Genomic DNA, 12,888 nt, shown 5'->3' with positions numbered 1-12,888 from the left:
CCCAACTATATTCTCAATTTTTGCCAAAACAAAATATTGACAAATGGCAGAGTTATTCGTCGTTTTCGAAACGGCCTTTAAGGGGGTAGCCAACTTTGACTTTCCAAAGATGAGCTGTCTTCCAGAATTTGTTCAAGGACAATTAATAAGTGAGAAATTCTGACTTCTCACAGTGTTACTAACATATCTCTAAACTATACTCTCAATTTTTCCCAAAACAAAATATTGACAAATGGCAGAGTTATTCGTCGTTTTCGAATCGGCCTTTAAGGGGTGGCTCACCTAGACTATCCAAAGATGAGCTGTCTTCCAGAATTTTTTCAAGGACAATTAATAAGTGAGAAATTATAACTTTTCACAGTGTTATTAACATATCTCTCAACTATATTCTCAATTTTTCCCAAAACAAAATATTGACAAATGGCAGAGTTATTCGTCGTTTTCTAATCGGCCTTTAAGGGGTGGCTCACCTTGACTATCCAAAGATGAGCTGTCTTCCAGAATTTTTTCAAGGACAATTAATAAGTGAAAAATTCTGACTTTTCACAGTGTTATTAACATATCTCTCAACTATATTCTCAATTTTTCCCAATACAAAATATTGACAAATGGCAGAGTTATTCGTCGTTTTCGAAAGGGCCTTTAAGGGGGTAGCCAACTTTGACTATCCAAAGAAGAGCTGTCTTCCAGAATTTTTTCAAGTACAATTAATAAGTGAAAAATTCTGGTCTTTCACAGTCTTATTAACATAACTCTAAACTGTGTTCTCAATTTTTCTCAAAACGAAATGCTAAAAGAAAAAAGAGTTCCGGATAAATCTACCCGGGTGTCGAACGCGTGTAGCAGTCCTCTTATTTTCTCCCGACAAGGCGAACGTTATTCTGCCGCATAAATTCCGCTCGCTTTAAATCTTTCGATTAACGTGTAACCGTCCGCGAGAGCCGCGGCCATTTACAACGGTCATTTACGTCGCTTACGATGGGGAATCCTTCGGAAAATAAAGGCGGCATTGTTCGCGAAATTGCCGGTCGACTAAAACGACCGCGGATTCTCTCGCGCGGCGGAACAATAACGATCTTTGGCTTGTTGTTTGCACACGTGTCTCGAAAATTCCACCGGGGGCTCCGCGGAGCTCTTGACACGCGAGCCTTCACAGAGGCCATCGAGGGATTTATTTTCGTTTCGTCTGCTATCGCTGTCGCTGTTACACCGACTGACAGTGCCACTGGCGCCGAGGATCCACACTCGACGACGCCGTCACGACGACAAGGGGCTTCGCGAGATTTTACTAAAAATAACCTCCGAACGAATTATCAACCTGGTGACTAATGTTCGGACTCCTTTTCCCTCTCGCTTTTCGATTCGTCAGTGACCAGCGACGAAAACGCTCATGAATTATGGCTGGAACGCGGCGGGCCTTACCAGTTCCGGGATGGTTTGAGTCATTGCTGGACTCTGAGTCATTATGCAAATTATTTTATTTCAGGAGGCAGTTCTTTTTTCCGTGGGGATCAGAATCTATTCCCTCGACAAGAATCTTGGGCCTCCTTGCATTTAATTGTCACTAGACTGACGGTAATTCTTTCCATAGGTAATTTTATGCAAATCAGAACGAGGGAAAATTTATATGAAAGCTATTTTTCAGTGTTCAAAAAGGCTTCTGTGTTGCACATTCTTGCACAAAAATCATGTGATACTGCTCCAATAAAATTGCTGCTTTTGAAGACATTTTCTGAATAGTTTCTGGCAAAAGGAAAAATAATCAAAAGCCATTATTTTATTACCTAGTGTTGGGACTTTAGTATTGACATTAACTTAAAAATCGTGGGTGTTTCAAGATAGATATAATGAAAAAGAGTGACAGATGCCAAAATCGAGATTCAGCAGATTTCAATCATCCCTGTCACATCGAATATTGCAACGAATCGATGCCAGCCTGTTCGATAAGCGGTACGATTTAATCATCGGTCGGTGACACATGTTCCCGGAAATTTTATTAATTTATGCATGTTCGAACCGCGGGGACAGTCATTAATACACGACCCGTATTAATGCTTCGCGCGGCGCGTTTGTGCGAGTGTCATTCACGCGAGATAAAAGCGGGCAAACGGTTGCTCTGCCTGTTATAAATTAGAAAGTTATCTGGTAAACCAGTCGATGCTACAATTCTATACGTACCTGGTTTAATGCAATTTTATACGTTTAAACCCGTGCCGATTTATCGGGGTAAATGAGCTTACTCTGCTCTACCGGTAATTGAGAGAAACTGCTCTCCCAAGTATCCAGGAAGCATTTAATTCTGATAAAATAGGAGAAAGTCCCGCTGCGCCATTTTTTACTCGGAACAATACTCGGGGAAACGCCGTGAGTAAAATGCGAGCTGTTTAGAAAACAATTTATATTGTGAACGCAATAAATACGTGAATCAATTATCGATTCATGAATCATTCAGCAATTTACATTTACCGTTGACTTTCAAGAAATACTGTCTGTGAGATCACATTGTATTTTAAATTCATTTAACGAAATTATTTCAATAGTAATTGCGTTCGAAGGATGCGTCCGATTTTTCAAAGAGAAAGTAGCGAGTTAAGGGAGTAAGGAGAAAATTATATATTGAAAAATTATTGAAATTATTTGCAGGAGAATTTTCAGTAGAAAATATCACAGAATTGTTGAAACAGAATATCGACATTAAAAATTATTTCCATAAGAGCTTCACTTAAAATGATAATACAAAAATTTTTAACAAGTTTTTAAGAAAAAATATTCAAATATCGAACTAAATAGAAGTTTGTTTTCTAGGAATTATTAAAAATTAATTCCACTTTCAATTTCCACTTTCAATCCATAAAATTAGGGACTGAAATGAGTGTCTTCAGTTCCCCGGTCGCAGATCGTGCAAAAATCTCCTAGACAAAAATGATCGAATGGGCGTCAAAAGTAGAGGCTTCGAGCTTTGAAACGATTCCAGGTATAATATTCTACTATTTTTCTTAACGAAATTATGACAGTTCTAATATCGAAGAAATTTGCATAACGCAATATTCCGACAGAAATCGTTTCGCCGTGGGGTAGTAGGTATTACGGGCCCCGTGTAAGCGATTCCGGGGCCCGGTGTCCCGGGGCCCGTCGTCGAAGTTGGCGAAAAAGTCGAGCGGTTTATTGGCGGGCATCGGGCCGTATCGCGTGCTGCGAACGGTCGTCCTGAAAGTGACTGCAGGAAGACCGTAGGAGAGGCTCATTAGCCGCGGACAATTGACAGAACAAAGCTGAATTGTTCTTTCCCCCCTTCTGCCCCTCCCCCCGTTGATCCCGAGGTATCAGGCTTTAGTCCGGCCGTCATCTGCCGTCGGCGAATTAAGGATCGACGGTTTCGATGTCAACCGGCAATCCAAACCAGGTAAGCGACATTGTCATCATCGTCCGCTACCGATGTTCCTCAATCGTCCTTTCTCTCCTCTTGTCCGCAACCTGCTTCTCTTTTTCGTCCAATCCTGCATACGCGAGTGTGTGTACGTGTGTATGGTTTCCAGGAGACGGCCTTTCACGCACAAAAATAGCAGCAGCTTTGTTCCGCGCTCGCCACTGCTTGCTAGCACGACCTTTTTCCGTTCCTCCGGGTTGCTCCGAGGTCTTCGTGTTCTCGTTGCTCTTGTTGCCTCGGTCTTAACTCTTTCAACGAACGCTCGATCCTCCTCGAATGCGATCTTTATGGGACACGCAGAATACCTTCGGAAGGACACGTTAACTGCTTCGGGATCTTTGGGACTGACGATCTTCAAACGAGGTGGACATTTCTCGTTTCTCTAAACGCTCTGTTTTAGTTCTTCAAAATTGACTTCTGTTAAGAATTTCCAATTAATCGGAGATCGAAAGAGTTATGTAATTTTTTAATGGGCTCGATTTGAGGTGTATACAGGACTCACTTTAAGAAACTTTAATCCTCCGTATACAGTGATTTCTCGGTACATGTCGCCAAGGCCTGGGTGATAAACGTCGCGGTATTATCCCCACTGCCGTGGGATATACTACGTGAGTGGATGCGAAGTTCGACAGGCCTAGGACGCCCAGGATTGTAAACATAATACGGCTCGCGGGTATGTCTCCTCGGCGATATATGTCGCTGGCAAGACCCGTGTTGTTGACATATATCGAGAATTCACTGTACCGAGTCATTCGGGACCTGTCGCGGTAGCGGCAGTGTCGCCGGACCGAGGAAATTGAGGGGAATACGGTTGCCCCCTCTCTGCCGCTACTGGTTTAGTCACGTGACATTGTGGCACATGCGCGACAGAGACGGATCGCGTCACGTGACCGTGGCGGAAGCGTGGGGATGCTCGCCGCCGGAGAATGGGGAAATGGCGTCGTAGAAGGGATAGAGTGGGGGGAAAGTCTCGATCCGGTGACACCGGGCAGTGGTGGGGATAACCTTGAGCGACTAATATTAGTGAAATATCAGCGTGGGTTAGAAAAGACACCTGCATAGGCGTAGAGCTCCTAGGAGTCCGAGGGTGAAAAGAAACATGAAAGAGAACTCTTTTTAACCCTTAGCACTCGAATGGTGACTGTAAGGCACCACTAAAAGTTGCTGTATTATTATTCAAAATATGTTTCGCATTATTCAATTTGGTTGTATTGAATAAATTGCTAAACATTTCAATACTGTACGTGTCAATCGCACCATTTTCGTATGTGTACAATAAAAAAGATATACAGAAGGGAAATATTCTAGGTCGGAAGAAATGTTTCCTTTCGGAGTTAAAATAGCTTCGAGTGCGATGGGTTAATAATTGGCGCAGTGTAAGGAACGGTATAAAAATAGCGTGTAAATGAAATATTCGTTTCGCACGCCCACGAATTTCCGCGCGGAATATTCGCGAGGATCGAAAGGCCCCGTCTCGGGAACCGGTTCGCGCGATATATCGGCAGTTCTCTCGAGCACGCAAATCGCGAAACTAGCTGCCGGCAGCAGGCGTTAACAACCGATTCAGCTGCAAATAGGCGTAATAACTCTGCGGACTTGTTTATCCATTAAACCCCGGCGAAGAAATAATTAAACGGACAGGCAGTCCTGGGCGGACAGAGAACGCGGCGCGACACGAGCCGAGGGGGTGAGAACACGTGTTTGCACGGTCCGCGTGTGCGCTCGAAAAATAAAAAGGGGGTAGAAGTGTTTCGGGAAATAAATATAAGCGTCGTGTGGTCGTCGAGCCAGGAAGTGATCGGCACCGACGATAACGAACGGAACGAAACCGTAATATTGGGAAAGGAAAAAATGTAAAGCAGCGTCGTAGTCGTAGTCGTCGTCGTCGTTGGCAGCGGGGTTGGCAACGAGGATTCGCGAAGAGATCGGGGGGTCGCCGGACACGAGGCGATCGCGTGAGATTAGGCCCTTTCATGTGTGACTCATGTGCCCAGGGAAAGTAAATGAGTGCGACTGCACTGCCGATACCTCTTTCTTTTTTTTCCTCTTTTTTTTTTTTTTTTGTTCCGACGGTCTCTTTCTTCTCCTTCCATCGGCGCCGACACCCGTTGACTACCCTCTCTCTCTCTTCCCCTCACCCCCCCTGCCATAGTACTACCTTTCACTCTCTTCACGTGCGGCAATCGCGGCACTAACTTATCGCCGGTCACACGCACGAGGTTTCGTATCGGGGGGGAACGCGAACTTATTCTTTCTTTTTTCTTTTTTCTTTTTTTTCACTTTTTCTGAACTCCGGTTCGCCCCCTTGCGTTCGCACCAGGCGCGGAACGACGTCTGTTCGGAGCAGAGACGTCTGCTCGCTGAGACATTTTATTTTTCCACCGATGCCCGTGCCGAGTTCGACACGTTATTTGACACCTTAACATCTCCGAATTTGATGATCGTAGAATTTGATTTTTCCAAATTTGTTTATTTTTACTAATTTTTACCGAGCTTTCCTTACTGATCTTCACCGGTCTGTACAGTAAATAATATTGTACACGCGTCAGATGGAACTTCAGGTGGAACCGGTTTGGATTCAGAAATCGTCGGTTCGGATAATCGAGGTTCCACTGAATCGTGCACCGCGCGGGCAAATACGAACCAAACTGTGCCGTGTTTGGTATCGTTTTAATCAGAAGAGCATCGCCAATGTGCCAGTGAAAGCTTCACGAGAAAATCATTCGAAACAAAAGAGCCCCATCGCTGAATTAATATTGTCTCGCCGCAACGTTGGTGTCGACGGTGTGCTTCCCCGCTATTTCCACATTTATGTGTCCACTTCCCTACGAGGAAGGGATTATGGGATAGTGTCTGACCACCGTATAATTGACACTGCGGTCCCAAAATTTCCACGTACATCGACCAATTACCAAAATAAAAATGTGCCACGCGTTTCCCTCGCAAAACGCAACGGCTCGAGCCGAGACGAATCGAATCACCGTCAACGTTCGAATTATTAGCAACCCCGGTGCAGAGTGTCCCAAAATCGACGAGGAGCAAATCACATCCACGATTTGCTCCAAAACCAGTGGTGGGGTGGGAGGAGGGGAGGGATGGGAAATGGTACGAGCGAAACGGATCGAGCCGCGCTCGGAACCAATAATTTCCTGTATCGATTCGCGTCGATCCGGCCCAGGCATGAAATCGAAAGGATTGCCCTAACCGTGGGGAACCACCGCGGCTAAATGAAAACGGTGGCCACCGGCTCGTCCCGTCTTTCGGCGGTGTGCGCCTAAATTACCGGTTGATACACCACGGATCTCGAAACTGGGAGAAAGAGGGGAGGGGACCGCGCTCAAAAAACAGACCGCGAAGCATTAATTATGTGACTTCCGCGCCGTAACTCTCCGGGTAGCCGGGCTCCCCGGACCTCGATAACTCGAATATGCACCGAAGGGATACGCATAAATTTGCCAGCCCGGCGAAACGAGCACGCACACACAGCCCCCATCGATTTTCCACTCCTTGTACGCATCGAACGATTCGCGAAATTGATATACAATTACTCGCCGCGCCGCCAGCCCGAGCGTGTCGCTAACGGTGTGTATTTAATTAAAACGCGAGCCGCCGCGCAGCGCCGCGCCGCGCCGCTCGAATTCGAGATACGAGATTTCACATCTTTTGCATATGCACACGCCGCCCGGCCTTTGTTCGTTCGTACCTACTCCACGTGTCGATAGGGTAATCGGCGTTTCGTCGAGGGCGGTGTTTCGCTTTTAGACGGAACGCAGCGAATATTTATCAGCTCGTAGCAACGCGAAAAAGGCAAGAAGAATCGGACGTCGGAAGAATTTTCTGAAATTACATTTTTACACTGCCCTTTCGATCTGCTGATTCTCTGTTTAGAAGGAAAATCAATTTCCAAACTCCTGCTTGTCGAAAGTAACACAGTCCACAATTAGCTTCTTTCTGCTTTTGGTTAAACTTCAGTTTGCAAACCCAGAAATTTTTAGCTCTTCGATATATAATCCCCTCTATCTTGACGAGAAAATCAATTTCTAAATTCCTGCTTGTCGAAAGTAACACGGTCCACAATTAGTTTCTTTCTGCTTTTGGTTAAACTTCAGTTTGCAAACCCAGAAATTTTTAGCTCTTCGATATATAATCCCCTCTATCTCGACGAGAGAATGTCATAAATCGGAATTTTAAGGTGAGGAATTCACCGGTTCAGAAGTTACGCGTGTCCAAGTTAATTTTTGCTTGTAAATCGTTCGAAACAATTTGCCAAACCGGAACTTTTCCTTTTAAATTATAAATCGAAACAATTTGCCAAACCCCAACGTTTGCTTTTAAATTATAAATACGTTCGAAACAATTTGCCAAGCCCAATCGTTGCTTCTAAAATACATTTCAACCCCCTTTCGACGAACCCCATCATTTTCGCCGATTAGACCGCGCATTAACTATCCCTTTGTTTCTCTGTTTCAGGTAAGAACGGAATCGCAGGTGCACGGAGGGCACGGGGGCCCGGGATTATTGTTTATTCCGCGGGGTAAGGTAATCGAGTGTAATTACTCGGCTCCGGTTAACCGGGGAAAATTGCTCGTTACAGCTGGCCCGCGTTACACGATCGTTTTCGGTCTAAACAAGGCGGATTCGATCCTGAAATTTCACTCTTGTCGATCGAACGATTACGCCTCGCGGGAGTTGCCCTTTGACGATGCAGTTCAAGGGCCCCTGTCTCCGGTAAACGCTGCAAAATTTAACAATTTTCACGCAATCCCTTTCAGCGCGATCTTTACAATTTTTATCCGTAATTGTCTCAGCTACACTCTAATTAAAACGGTATAGAAATAATTTGTTCAAATTGTTTCTCGATCGGTAGACAACGGTTTCGTGCATTCATGAGAAAAATGACCTAGGTGCAACATAAAGTACTAAAAGAATTTCAAAATAATATTGTATTATTTTCAACCTATTAACCCTTAGCACTCGAATGGCGATTGTAAGGCGCCATTAAAAATTGCTGTATCTTTATTCCTAATATACTTGACTTTATTAAATTTGTTTGTATTTAATAAATTACTAAACACTTCAGTACTGTACGAGTAAATTGCACCATTTTTGTACGTATAACCTGAAAAAAAAATCTGTAGAAGGGAAATATTCTAGATGGGAAGAAATGTTTCGTTTTGGAGTTAAAATGGCTTCGAGTGCAAAGGGTGAAATATATTGAAAAAGAAATTTAATTTCTATTTCACTGGAGTTAATTGGAATTCAGGTAGCACATTTTTATTTTCCGCATAATGGATCCGCAATTCAAGTCAAAATAGAAATTTTCTAAATTTGCAAGAAACAGTGCAAACAAACAGCACAGAGAACCAAATAGTGCAGAGAATTTTTATTCCACAGTCTGCTGCCTGTTTCCAGTCTAAAATTTTGGAAAATTATTTCTAAGATATTTCTAAAATCTGCAATAACAAAATTATATTTTTGTGATCGATCTGCGCGAGACTGGCCGCTTAATCCTTGCCTAATATTAATCGAGGATTTATGGCAGCGCGAGACGCGGCCACGCTCCTACGGTAATTGATTAATCGCGAACCGATGGGAAATTCGTGTATTCCGAGCGACTCCGGGAAAATCTGATTTGTATTTGCGAGTCGCCGAACACTGTTAATATCTAGATGAATTATTGCTAACCGCTCCGGTGGCGAATATTTAATTTCCCGTCGATGCGATGTCTGCCCCCACCCCCCATCCCCTCTCCGCCGATCGATTCTCGATTAGCTGCCTCCGGATTTCGGGGTTCATATTTGTTGCACGAAATTTCCGGATTATCCCGCAAGGTTGCTAAGTGGTGTCAGAAATGATAAACAATGGCTCCATTCACCAGTCCGATTGTAATTGTTACCAGCGATATCGGAACACGGTTTGATTGGCGAACGCTTCGCTTTTTGCGACTGTGTTCGATCATTCTCCTCATTGTCGATTTTGTGAAACTCGTCGATACTCGTTTCCGATGAATCGCGTATGTTTAACGTGCTATTAAACGTTTATGTCAATGCATAGAATTAATGGATTATTTCAATATGAATTTTTGCCCGATTCTACTCGCGAGCATCGATAGCGATGCATTTTGTGTATTTATGTGACCGCTAGGACCGTGGATTTTTATGTAGTAATCAACGGATTATTACGATATTTATTTAACTCGTGCTTCCCACAGTCGACGCAGAACAGAAATATTTGCAGTACACTGATTGTAATAATAATGTTTTAGGATTTAATCAGTCGCTCGCATTGATCTGTTAATTGAGCGAGTTTAGTTAACTCGATACGTGTGCTCGATTATTTAACTAATAGGTCGCATATTTGCTCGTGCTACGGTTCTAATATTGACATATTGTGCACCTCCGTGGTCACCGTAGGCTATCAAATTGTTTAGAAACTCCGGTGACAGAATTGCAATGAAAATCACTGGAATAACGAGACATTTGTCTCTGTCGCGCATGCGTCCCAGTGTCACGTGACTTACCGGCAGAGAGAGAGGGGGTAACATCTTCCCCTCAATTCCCCTGATCTGGCGATTCTGGGGAAAAACTCGAGACGCAGTTTTCTGGAAATGATATCTCAAGAACTACTGCACCAATCGATCCCAAATTTTGCACACGTGTTCAGCACATGTGTGACTATCGTTACTATCACAATCGAGGCAAAACAAATTTTTTCCTGTTTGTTATATTCTCTTAAACACAGAAATACGTCGACAAAAATCGAAACTCTATATTCAAAGTGGCCCGATTTAAAAAATGATTAACAGATACCGTGGAAGCAGCTTTCACGGCCGAAGTGTCGAGATACAATTGATCGGAGGTGTATGTCACTGTTTATTGCATCATAATCGGCATCGAAACGATTCGACGAAAGGGACCGGCTCGGAGGAGGGGGACAGGGAAAGGGAAAGGGAATGTGTACACATTGTGTATCGAAAGGTTTCTATCAGCGGCCTCTATCAACGGGCGTCGATGAGACAGCCAGCATGTCTCTTTCGATACGGTAACACCTGTAGTGGCAGTAATAGCGGCGATAATAGTAACGCTGTCGACGCGTCGCGTCGTGTGGCGTCGGCCTGGTCCCGGCGAGGCGGGGGTATGTTTCCTGTCCATTTTAATTGGGTTATTAACGGGTGCGAGCGTTTCCTGCCTCCTATGACAAACCCGGGCCCTCTCTCTCGCAGCTGCCACCCCGTCGGAAACCAATCTGTTCCGTTTGTCTTTCGTTCCTTGCCCCGTTTCGGCCGCCGCGACATAAATATGCATCGCGCTACTTAAATATTGCACGGTGACGGCGTACCCGCTGCGCCCCGTGTCTCCTCGACCGTGTCTAGCGATGGGATTGAACACCTCGCGAGCAAATTTTGTTCCAACACTGTTTTCTTCGCGGGAAACTTTTTGAACAATTTCTCCCGCGACCGAAACCACTGTTCGAAGATCAAAGCTCCCTCTTTACGACACAGGCTAGGCTTATGGCTGTACTACTTGTTTTTATGAAATTATCTCGATTTATATATCGACAACTTTTCGGGGATGGGAAATGTGCTGGACTTTCTGACTTTTTGCGGCCATTGTGTGTGCAATTTTAATTGAATTTGTTGAGATGTGTATGACCGACATTAACTTCCAAAAGTTACCTTTTTTTAATTTTATATGTGTTATTGGGATAACGAGCATTGCGTGTGCGATTTTAATAAAATTTTTTGAGACGTGTATGACTCAGATAAACTTGCAAAAGTTACTTTCTTTATTGGGATAACGAGCATTGTATGTGAAATTTTAATGAAATTTTTTGAGACGTGTATGACTGACATGAACTGGCGAAACCTATTTTTTTTTTTTTTAATTGTGTATGTATGTTCTTGGGGAAAAACGAGCATTGTGTATGCAATTTTCGAGATATGCGTAGCTGACATAATCTGTAAAAGCTATTTTTTAAATAATTCTATACACTTGGAAAAAACGAGCAGTGCATATGCAATTTTAATGAAGTTTTCGAGATATGTATGACTGACATGAACTGGCGAAACCTATTTTTCTTTTTTAAATTGTGTATGTATGTTCTTGGGGAAAAACGAGCATTGTGTATGCAATTTTCGAGATATGCGTAACTGACATAATCTGTAAAAGCTATTTTTTAAATAATTCTACACTCTTGGAAAAAACGAGCAGTGTATATGCAATTTTAATGAAGTTTTCCAGATGGACGTGTCTAACTGATATAAACCGGGTAAATTTATTTTTGAAGTTGTACACGTATGTTCTTGGGGGAAAAACAATAAGCTTTACTAGCGCATAGAATGGCGCGCAGCGAACTGCATATTCAGCAGTATTTGCATTCCATCTTGGCAAAACTGTGACTGAAGCCAGCGAAATGATTTATGCTGCCTACGGTGCAGGAACTGATAGCTCGTTCGTCTGAAATGCATTTCTATTGAATTCTCATTCCGTGCTATTGATGCGGAAAATTATTTTGCTAATAGACCCGCAGTCCGCTAATGAGTAATGGCTTCCTGAATGACAGTGCAAGGAAAGTTGTTCGTCCAGTTCTATTAATAATAAAGAAGGCTGATTATTTAACGCTGTGTGTGTGTGTGTGTGTGTGTGTCTGTGTGTGTGGGTACGAGTCATTGAATTACTAAGTGGGTAAACTTCGTACAATTTGAAATTTAAAAAAAAGAGACAAACAATTTATTCAACATTTACTCTAGTGCAATGAGTGCATTACTTACTCGTTATCAAATATTTATGCATTATTATTCGACTGCGTGTCTTTATGCAAAATAAAAATTGTCCGAAACCGAAGTTAATTTGAAAATAAATTCCTCGAATTCTTCTAATGTTCTTTCAGTTTTTCGTTGTATTCATTCTTGTCATAAATACCATTTTATATTAATTATTATATTCGCGTAAAATTTGAGAATATCTAAAAAATATAAATTAGATATAAAATATTCGCATAGTTTTCAAAGACGAGCTTGTCAGGTCACAAAATTGCATGATTGTGCATTTACAGTGTCGGTGCCTAATTTCTAAATAATTCTGTTTTTTAATAGAGTAATGATACTGTGCATAAACTCGCGGTTAGAGTTGCGCATGCAAACGACGACGACGCGACGTCGAAGAATGCGCGGAGAGCAACAAATAAGCGTGTTGTTTTTAATTTTTCATTTCGAAACGATTAGTTTATCGGACACATGTTTACCAGTTGGTTAGCCATCTATTTTTATAGACCGCGATACATATGCAAACGGTATGCATGTGTATACATCATCCTACGAAGATAGCTCTTGGAATAATTATACCTCGTTCCGCGTTACATAAAAAAAATGTCGCCGTATACACACACAGACACAGACACACACACACAGTGAAGTCACATGGTCCGAGAACGGAATCATAATTAATTATTCGAAATGCCAC

General features: G+C 42.9%; 1 protein-coding gene and 1 long non-coding RNA gene across 6 annotated transcripts in view; both read left to right on the top strand.

Annotated features, from left to right (window-relative positions):
- LOC143360566 (uncharacterized) overlaps positions 1–7,926 on the top strand; it is a 93,917-nt gene extending 85,991 nt beyond the window's left edge. The window contains exon 3 of the long non-coding RNA XR_013083304.1: positions 7,898–7,926. This is a non-coding gene — a long non-coding RNA (uncharacterized LOC143360566). The remainder of the gene's footprint in view (positions 1–7,897) is intronic.
- Positions 1–12,888, top strand: part of LOC143360551 (uncharacterized) — a 407,529-nt gene that overhangs the window by 216,832 nt on the left and 177,809 nt on the right. The window lies entirely within an intron of this gene.

Source organism: Halictus rubicundus, chromosome 13, assembly GCF_050948215.1.
Source record: "Halictus rubicundus isolate RS-2024b chromosome 13, iyHalRubi1_principal, whole genome shotgun sequence".
NCBI classification, from domain to species: Eukaryota; Metazoa; Arthropoda; class Insecta; order Hymenoptera; family Halictidae; genus Halictus; species Halictus rubicundus.
Note: the sequence above shows the minus strand (reverse complement) of the source record. Positions and strands in the feature narration are given on the sequence as shown.